The 9973-nt window shown below is 40.0% G+C and overlaps 1 long non-coding RNA gene across 1 annotated transcript; it reads left to right on the top strand.

Annotated features, from left to right (window-relative positions):
• Positions 1-2625: 2625 nt before the first annotated feature.
• Positions 2626-5094, top strand: LOC106957066 (uncharacterized). Its single transcript, XR_001426885.1, has 2 exons — positions 2626-2877; positions 3195-5094. It is a non-coding gene; the product is annotated as an uncharacterized LOC106957066 (long non-coding RNA).
• The last annotated feature ends 4879 nt before the right edge of the window (positions 5095-9973 follow it).

Here is a 9973-nt window from a genome sequence, read left to right as displayed (position 1 = left end):
TCAACTTTGTCTTTGGCTGCCAGATTTATCAACATCCAGTTGTTTACATCCTGGGTCGGCCATTTTACACACGGCTTCGTAACTGTATGTGTAATTCATGTCTGTGCCGGTTTTGATAAAGAAAGCTCAGTGAAACCAAAGAACACATTTCAGAGCTTCGTTCAAAGCATGTAATCTTGCAGAATAACTTTAATATAATGACACAAACAGCATCTCTGACATATTTGGCTCATATGTAAATGAGGTGTCAGGCGTGCATTTAAAGGAAAAGCAGCTTGTGAATTTATAGAAAAACTCCTGAAAAATTACAGAAATAGATGGATGTGTTTGCACCAACATATCATTAGTGTTATTAACTCTGCGAGAGAAGCTGACAGTTTTGATGGTAATTAGGACGTTCACCCCAACTTCCACAGCTCGTCAGGGCCTCAGAGAAAAACGAGAACACTTAGAAATCTCTCGCTGTCTCATCATTTTTTAGCATTTTTCATTGCGTTTGGGAAATAAATCGTCTCAAAACAGTTATTTCAGAAAAAATGCAAACTTAATGGTGACCTGAAACCTAAAACTCGGCCTGCAAACATTTTTCTAGCTCATGCTGCCGAAGTGGAAACACACTGAAAACAGAGAGAAGACCTTCATTATGAGTTAAATTGTTTCAAATAATTGAATTAAGTTTGTCAAGCTTACTTTTTTTAACATGAGAACTTAAATTTCATTTCTCCTTTACTAGCAAATTAACATTTTTAAAGTTGGATCGCCTGTTTCTTCATATTTTCATTATCTTGTGTTGTGAAACCAGATCATTTCTCCATATTTTAACAACGAGCCATAAATAAACAATGTTTTGTGTTTAATACACTTCTAGATTTAGGAATGTTTGCATTGTTTGTCGACATGCTGTCAGGTGAGATGTGTGGGATCTCCTGTTGCTTTAATCGTCCCTTATGCAGGAAGTAGCTCAGCGGATCCAGGAAGGCTCCTGTCTTAGAGATGTGTAACCCAAACTGACAGGACTGTGTGGGAAATCAGCTTTGGCCGAGGGCTTCACGGATTAGACCCTATCTGCTGTTCTCCCTGCGGGCCGCTGCTCAGACCACAAACCCTGAACCCTGAATCTGCGCTGAGCCACAGGTGGGCTCAGAGGTCACCGAGGATTGGAGGTGTTTCATTTAAGACGCCAAAACAATTTCCCTGTGACCCGCAGAGCGCCTGCTCTGGAAGTCCTTCCCTGACACGGCGCAGAGACATGTGACACCGATGAACCGGCGTTAACCCGCGGGGGGGTAAGGGGGGACGACGGCCTGATCTGGGCCTCACATGCTGAACGGCGGAGACCGTGGCGGTGAGCGTTACACACAGCCTCTGGAAACATCACAATCACATCAGAGCGGTAATCTGCAGCTCTGACGAGCATTTCAAGGCCACGGAGGTTCTGGTATCTGCAGAGCTGCAGCGTTCTGTGACCGAATGAAATATAATCAAAAAGTCAGAGCTGTGTTTTATACAACCAATCAGAGCCAATCAGTGCGAGCCCAGTGGAAACTAGAGGGCAGAAGGGGTTTACAGGGGCCCCAAAAGAGCATGTTCCTCATCAGTCTCCCCGGCTCAGCGTTCTGTTTGGATTGCTGTGTTTGGATAAAGCAGATTGCTTTGCACTTAACCCTGTAATGTATGCAAAACTATTCTCCTGATAATTCTCTTTAGGCCCGGCCGCTCACCGCTCTGGCAGATGCCATAAACGGGACACGGCTTGGAGAAAAATGGCACGTAATAAATTGTGACATGGCCATCCAGGGGGGGTGTTTGCGTCTCTACATGCTGCCTGTCCCGAGCGCTGAACACACAAACACACTCAGACGTGTTTCAGTCACTTCGTGGATTCAGCTCCTGAAGTCAGGAGAGAGTCTTCTAAATCACTGAGTTGAAATAAAATAAAAGGTGTAGATTTAGAAAGAAGCACATGAACATGATATAAAGTATTCTGGTTAGATTATGGCAGAGGTCAGTTTTAAATGGTGCTTTTATGAAACAGCAAAAGGTTTTGTGAACGGCAAGTTTTTCATAACTTTAGATAGATTTTCAGCCTTCGATCCACTTGGCTGCAGCTGCAGATATAAAAGTCTAATCTTCTGTGTCTGAAAATCTCTCCTTTGGTGATCCGTTCAGTCCTGAGGGGTTCTGTTATGTTTCAGCTCAGAGCAGAAATATCCATCCTGCCTCCTTCATTTTTTCCACCCTATTTCCTCTTCACATTCACCGATACATTCACTGAACTACCTGAATGTGAAATAAAACTTCTCTACTTTCTTTTGAGTTTGTGTCATTTTAGACATGGAGGACGTAGCAGTGTAGCTTTCTCGGTTTCACTTATTTTCCTTTTTGAAAGTTGCACTTAAATACAGAATTTATATATATTTTTTTATATTAAACCTTAAATCTGTACAAAGGTTTCCTTCATATCAGGACCAACTCACAGGATAATATTTAACACAAAGATCCCATACAGAAACAGGTCAAACTGATAATGAACGGAGAAAGACAGGAAGTCTAAGTACTGCCATGGTGATGACTGAATGAAGACAGATGCACTGATTGCAGATGGATGACAGGTGTGAGGAAATGAAGGTGTTCCTCAAAGGCTGGTGTCCTTGTCAACTGAAGTTCTGCAGAATCCTGATATAAACCCAGTGATGTGATCAGGTGACACAGAGACACGTCTAAAAAGTTAAAGGTGCGACAACAGTAGGAGTGAGGAACCCCAGCTTTCAAGTACTGATGATATCCTGCAACTTTTAGCTCCGTCTCTGCTTAAAAAAAGCCTAAATCAATGGCTGAGTTCTCTCATCAGCCTTCATTCAGCTCTGCAGATGCCTGGTAAAGAACAATATTTCTTTTGATTCAGATGTGCTGGAGAAAGAATACATCTAGAAGTTGCAGAGTAGTAGCTCTCTGGGACTGAATTTGGACATATCTGTTAAAAATTACTTTAGTCCAGGTGGCTGAACACGCCTGAGTCCAGCAGCTAAAATGCAGTCAGGTTCTACAGAGTCCAATTAATGACCTAACTGTTCGATTCAGATGTTGAAGCATATATAAAAGTAGCAGGAATCCAGCCCTAGAGGTACAGTGTTTTATCTGACACCAATGCTTTACTGAGGTGTTTTAAAATAACTTGATGTGTTTCTCTGTAGGAGTTTTCTGTTTTAAAGCTGTAAGTCAAAGTTAAACCAGCAGATGACAGCAAAGAACAGAGGAAAGGACTTGAACATGGAGACTGAAACAAAATCTCTAAAGAGGAATTTTTTTTCAGAAAGCAAAAAGAGAAAAGGAGGAGCTTGATCTCATATATTACTGTCTGCTGAACTTTATTTACAATCATTTGATGTTCTATTAAAATGATTAAAGAAAACCCATTGATGCAAGCTGAGAACGCTTCCATGGATTGACGGTTCCTCTGTCTCGCCGCACCACGACTGCAGAGAGGAGCCAAGCTGAGCTGAGTGGGAGATTTCACATCAGATTTTCAGAGTGGGGTTACATCATGCATCTCCTGTGGCTCAGCATAGCGGGGAACTGAGCCTGCAGCACATCAAATTATCTTCCAGAAGGAAAGCGAGGATTTGCAGATGTCACTGAGAGCCGTTTGATGCCAGCTGAAGAGTGGCGATGATCGGAAACAAACTGTCCAACTTATATCCAAATATTTTCAAGAGATTTTAAACTTCACCCCATTTCGTAATAATTGAGAACCTGGATAATTCGACCTGAGTGGAGGATTAGTTTCACTTCATTCACCAGGTGGTGAGTAGATCCACCTGTCAACAGAAAGGACTAATGAGGCTTTTGACGCAACATCAACACTGAAGAAATAATCTACAGCAGACATTTGTTTCCTCTCATCTCAAACGTTTCCTCATTTTATCTCGCTGATTGATTTCATTTTATCTCCTCCAAAATTTTCATTTTCTAGCCATTCAGAGATCATTGTACTCTGCATAACTTGAGAGCCTTTGAGTTTAAGGTCGCAAACTGATGGTCAGACATTGCAGCAGGATTTTCTGGTAGAGAGCAGAATAGTTTGTTCTGTCAGTCAGAGGAAGCCGTACAGGTGATGAAGAGGCAAAGTAGCTCCAGACATTTCTTGCCACATCAATACCAACTGCAGTATGATGTTGTTTTTCTTAAATGTTATTAGTTTTATACCAAATTCAATGAGACTTTGGTCTCATCCTAAAACTTTTGAGGAATTTCAGACTGGTTTTGGTGAATGTAATGGCGTTAACGTGTTTTGGTCAGCAGTGGTTTTTGACTTCAATATAAAGATTCTCCATGTGGTTCCCTTGAGTTTTACACAATGCCTTTGTAATCCTTAACAGGCTGATTCATGCCAACAAACTTGATTTTTCTTAAATGAAGCGATGATGTGTTTCTCTGAGATATTGTGTCCTACTTCAAGTTGTCAGAGACGTTCTTCACCTGGAAATAAATCAGGGTGTGGCTAGATAAACTGAACTAAAAACTCTGGTCAATTGCAATTATTTAGCAACTTTACAAACAGTGGGATTACTTTTTCGCAAAAGGCCTAGTTAGTTTTTCTCTGAGTAAAATCATATAAAAACTGCTTTTGAATGTACTCAAGGTTATCGTTGTCTCTTTCCAGCTGCTGAAGTGAAAATGGTGACGGAGTTTGAACATGATATAACGAAGGAGTTTAGCGTGTCCTTTTACACATGCATGTGTAAATCTTTCATGGAACTCAAAACATTAAAGTTTTACACCAAAAGATGAATACAAAGAAATCGGCAACACAAATAATGAAATGGTTTGAACACAAAGAACAGGGAATGTCTTATTTTCTGCCTGCATTTTCAGTAACTTTACACTGGACAGTAACTGACCCCTTTACCTACAGCAACACGGTTACACCGTTAGGCCTTTAGGTGGCACTAAAATTCAACATTACAGCTGGTTGGACTTCAGACGCTCAGCAGGAGGCCAGAATGACGAACTTTAAGGTGTTTCCTGTCTGCAGGGCTTAATGTATGACCAGCAGGAACATGTCTTTAACGATGGCAGAATGTGAGCTGTGCGTTCAGCGTTGGGCTCTGTCAGTCATCAATTATCTTCATTCTGTGGAGTTTAATTGGCGAGATCTCCGGCGGAGCTGAGGATCAGTGGGACCAGTTAGGCCCGTGACAGCTGCTGAGAGGGTGACAACGTGTTCACACATCCGTCAGTGATAAGTGGAGACGGTCACACGTTCATCCTCCTATGCATCTGTAAATTGATCCCTGCTCTGTGCAGGAAATGGACTGGTCGATCAGACTGTTCTATGGATTCTGCTAAGACTGAACGAGTTTGCAGAGTTATCGGTCGGCGTCATACATAAAATAGATATACACTGCAAAAAGAAACTGCAGTGAGATGTTTGATATGCGAGTTGATTACTTATGTGCTTTTAATGAAGCACAAGGAGTAAAACCTACATTAAAACAAAAAAACAGTGGGAACGGATTGACCTGTCCAGGTTGGGCCCTGCCTCTCCTGTGGCCCTGCAATGATTAGCGGATGTTAGTGAAATTTAGAAAATAACTCCTTCTGTTTGTGCAACCTGGACAAAAATGTTAACTCCCTTTTTAAGCAACAGGTAAATTCACGTGAAGCTTATTATTTTCATTCTACTGGAACTTAGGGAGGGTTTAAACAAAAAGAAGCGATCCTCAGTTTTCAAGGCTTCAAAGATCTTTGGCAAACATGGAAATGTGGAGCCAGAATGTTGGATGAGATTCATATAAGAAGGTAGTGACTAGTTGGAAGCAACCAGACTGAACAGACTGAATGTGTCTGTTTGCCGTTCACATTTATGCAAGAAATGAAGTTTTGTTTGAGTGAAAAATCATCGACCTCTGCTTGGTAACTAAGAGTGACAGTTCATTAGGGGAAACTCATTTCTTCATTTTAATTTTTTCCATTATCAACGGCTATAGGCAATGGATGGATGGACAAGAGTGGAGTTAATATAGTTTTGTTTAAAACTTTCTTGAGAGTCTATTATGAGAATGAATATATAGAATTGAATAATGTTGCTTGGATTGAGGACCTAAACAGGAACACCACAGGCAGATAATGGTACAGAACAGAAAACTTGCAGAACTGCTGGAAGGTAGAAATGTGGAATCCTATTTGTAAAAAAAAATAACATAATATGTGTCTGAATCTGACAACTCAGCTTCAGATTCCAAGAGTAGATGCAGTCCTGACCTTCTCTTGATTAAAACAACAAAAAAAACTTCTAAGAGTTTCACTGCACTCAATTTTTGTTGACTTCGATGTGAGTAAAATTGCTGTGAGTGACGCTGTTCTTACTTGATAACAATTATTACTCTACCATCTGTGGTTGTGTAAGGTGAAGGGAAACCTCTGATTTGTGCAGATTTGAAATTGTGAGGCTCCTGTGCTTATTTTTTAACAGTTTGCAAATTATGTTATAATTTTCTGTCTGATAACCAATAAATGAATAAATTGGACATGATAAAAACATTCCTTTTTTTATTTTTTTTGAGTAACTTTTGACTATTTTTTTAATGACCACTTTTTCCTTTTGCCTGAGTAATATTACTTTAAAGTAATTATTTGCTTACTAAGATGTGTAGGTAGCATGGGACAAGATAACTCCAAAAACTGTTTATGATTTAGTTTCCTCAGTGGTGGAATACAGTTAATGTTAGAAAAAGAAAACTTAATTAAAAAACTTTTTTTTTGTTTTTACTCTTTGCTCCCTGAAATGCAGAAGCAGGGACATATTACCAAAGAAACGATGCCGATGAGACCAGCTGACATTGTTTTGACATAAAAGTCATCTTCTGACTGCTTCGGAGTTGGAGCTGTGTGGGTACCAGAGGAGTATTTTTCTCTCGCTGTCGGGCTGCTTTAGGATCAGCCGGAGGAAGAAAAGCTCAGCACCAGCAGCTATCTTTACCCTGTTGTACTGCTGCAGTCTGAGGTGAACCACCCACAGTCCTCCATTTCAACAATAAATCAGAGTTTTCCTCCAGGGCAGTTCAGTTACGACGACTAAACAGCAAGGGAGCCTCTGCATCTTTTTTGAGCCGTTAGAGGTTCAGGAGGGAACGCAGAAGCTTCAGGAAAACATTCGACTAATAAAATCCCTCTTCAGGTGTCGTATTGATTGGAAAAGGAGCAGATTGTGTCCTGAAAATTTAGAAGAAAGGCCAGAAGAGTTCTTAATTCCTGCTAACAAGCTGAAATAAAAGTGAAGCTGACAGAGTATAACAGCTTTTCTCTCATAAATTAGATCAAGCAGAGACGAAAGCCGCCTCGCGTGGTATCGATTGTAGGAACTTTAAAGTTTTCTTTCTTAAAGCCTAAAGGGACATTTTGGATTACATGAGCCATCTCTGCAGATTACAGTTGGGGTGAGAGCAGCTTTCAGTGAGGAGGATCTGTTTGTTAGTGAGACAACCAACAAAAAGGCCTCCAATGATTTCAAGTTTCTGTACCTGGAGTCAATCCCAAAGAGAAAATCTACTAAGAGTGCTCTGCTCAGATCCAACTGCCAAAAACGGATCAAGTTGTGGTTTATTGGATGAAGGAGATCCTCCATTCTTGACAAAACACTGCAAAAATGATGGAGTCAGAAACCAAAAAACTTCCCAACTAGTCTCTTGCTGTTGCTCCCACATCTGCCCTGACAAACTGAACAGAAACTGAACTCATGAAGGACTTCATCAAGTTCTTGTTCAGCTTCTGGAAGATCAGCTTTGCAGGATGGGGCCTTTTCATGCACCAGTTCCACCAGACATTTCAAGCTGGACTGAGATCTTTAGAGTTTGTTAGTGTGTCTTTCCTTAAAGTTTGAACCTTTTTTATCCAGTCATACTCTGTCTACGACAGCTTCTTACTGGCCACTGGAACCTTGTTCTCCTCTCTGCAGCTGTTGATGTTAATGGTTCTAATTGGGTGTCTTCTTTCAGCTGATTTCTCACATTTCGCTTGCAGACTTGGTTTCGTGTTTCTGCCATTTCTCGTGCCTTTTCTACTTTCTGAGCAGTTCTTGCTCTGATTTTCTCTCTGACATTTTCCCTGATTGATGTTTCTGCTGCCGGCCTGAACATTTTGAGAACAGTCAACATGTTTCTCAATCTTTTATGTTGATTTCACTTCTTGAAGAAGTTGTATTCTCCTCTCCATTGTTTTAAGCCAGCAGCTCTGTTGATGAGGTTATGCTTCCTGTCAATGGCAGAGCTGTGACAGCTTGTTAAAATAATTAACTACAGAGTGAGTCTGAAGTTAATTACTTCTTCCTCTCTTTGCCTTTCCTGTGGATCCCCAAAGGACTCGATTCTTGGGCCTCTTCCTTTTTCATTGTATCTGATTCCTCTGAGCTCCATTTTTTTTTTTTTTAGGAAACACAAATGTGCCTTTTCTTTTTATATTGTTTATTGCCAGTTTTATTTTCCCCTTAAGCAACAGGACTCCATCTCCATGCAGTCATTGTTAGAAATCTTTTAAAAACACATGAAAAACCTTGTGTAATTCTGTAAAACTTCTGTAATTTACACAAATATTTGTCACTTTTTCCTCTCATTAGTATTTACCTACAGCCCTTATTTATTTCATGGCCTACTTGATCTTTTTCAAATTAGTCTTGCATAAATAATACACTTAATTTATTTACTGTATAATCTATTTATTATGTAATTAATTCATTTATTACATCTAAGAGTAATTAAACAACTTGTTCTCAATGTTTTATTGATTCAGGATTACTTATTCATTCATGTGAATTTTAATCTATTTTCTTATTGAAATATTGATTCACTATATTATTTATTTTTTAGACTTTTAATTAAATTATAGTCTAATTATTTGTTTGGCCTTTTTTAGTTGCTTTAAAATAAATCAGTTAATTAATAAATAAATAGGTTAGTATATTCATCAATATATATTTGTGTTTATTTGTTTATATTCTTTTGTCTTCCTTCTAAATTAGATCTTGATCTCAATAATAAGGTAAAAACAATCAATTTCTATTCATTTATTGTGATTATTGTTCCATCCATCCACTGTCTATGTCGTCTCACCCTGCAGTTATTGGCTGAGAGGTGGAGGACGGCCTGGACAGGCGGCCAGTCCATCACACGGCAGCTTGGAGGCAAACAGGACAAACAACCATGAGCATAACTTTGTTATTAGGCCACTGAACATTTACAGACCAAGTCTTTCACCCAAGTCATATCCCTCATTTCTGAAAGCATCAGCAGAGCATTTCTAATGCAGAGCACATACTTAGTTTTATTCACCCTTTTCTTTCAGCTCTCAGGCTGTGAATCATTCTTTTAATATTAACTGTGTTTCAGCCTCCTCATCTTGTTTTTCCTCGGTATAAAACCTAATGTGTTAGTCTGTATGATCTGACCTTGTTTCGGCAGCCACTCGCCGGAGGTGTTTGCTGTTAAAAAGGAGTAAGTGCCGACATCAGGCAAACTGCTGACAATACACAAAAGCAAGCAATGCAGTGTTTTTATCATAGACGAGGGAAAGCGGAGGTCATCATGGAGATGTGCAGTCGTGTTGATTCCTCATCACCGAGCTGCAGATCTTAATGTTGTTGGGAAGTCTGATTGCAGGTGAACTTTTTGCAAACTGCTTTGCTCTCAGATGGCGAGCTTCCAGCCGGGCGGCGTTTAGCGGGGGTTTGTCTGATGAATAATTGCCTCTGCTGGGCACCCCGGGAAGAATCAGCACTAATAACCGTTTTAATTTAAAACAAAGCATCCTATTAATCTCAGCGGCGGGGCCCCCCGACTGTGCAGATGAACCCAACGTGCTACAAATGAACCTCGGTGAGTTTAAAAGCTGCAGTACAGGAACGTACAGTGGGAGAAAGTGTCTGATTGGATTTCAAGCTGCTTGAATAACTCTGGCTGATGAATAATAAAAAATGTAA

Source organism: Poecilia latipinna, unplaced genomic scaffold (genome assembly GCF_001443285.1).
Source record: "Poecilia latipinna isolate Pla-1442-1.1 unplaced genomic scaffold, P_latipinna-1.0 Scaffold870, whole genome shotgun sequence".
Taxonomy (NCBI): Eukaryota; Metazoa; Chordata; class Actinopteri; order Cyprinodontiformes; family Poeciliidae; genus Poecilia; species Poecilia latipinna.
The sequence above is the reverse complement of the archived record's forward strand: the minus strand, read 5'-3'. Positions and strand labels throughout refer to the sequence as shown.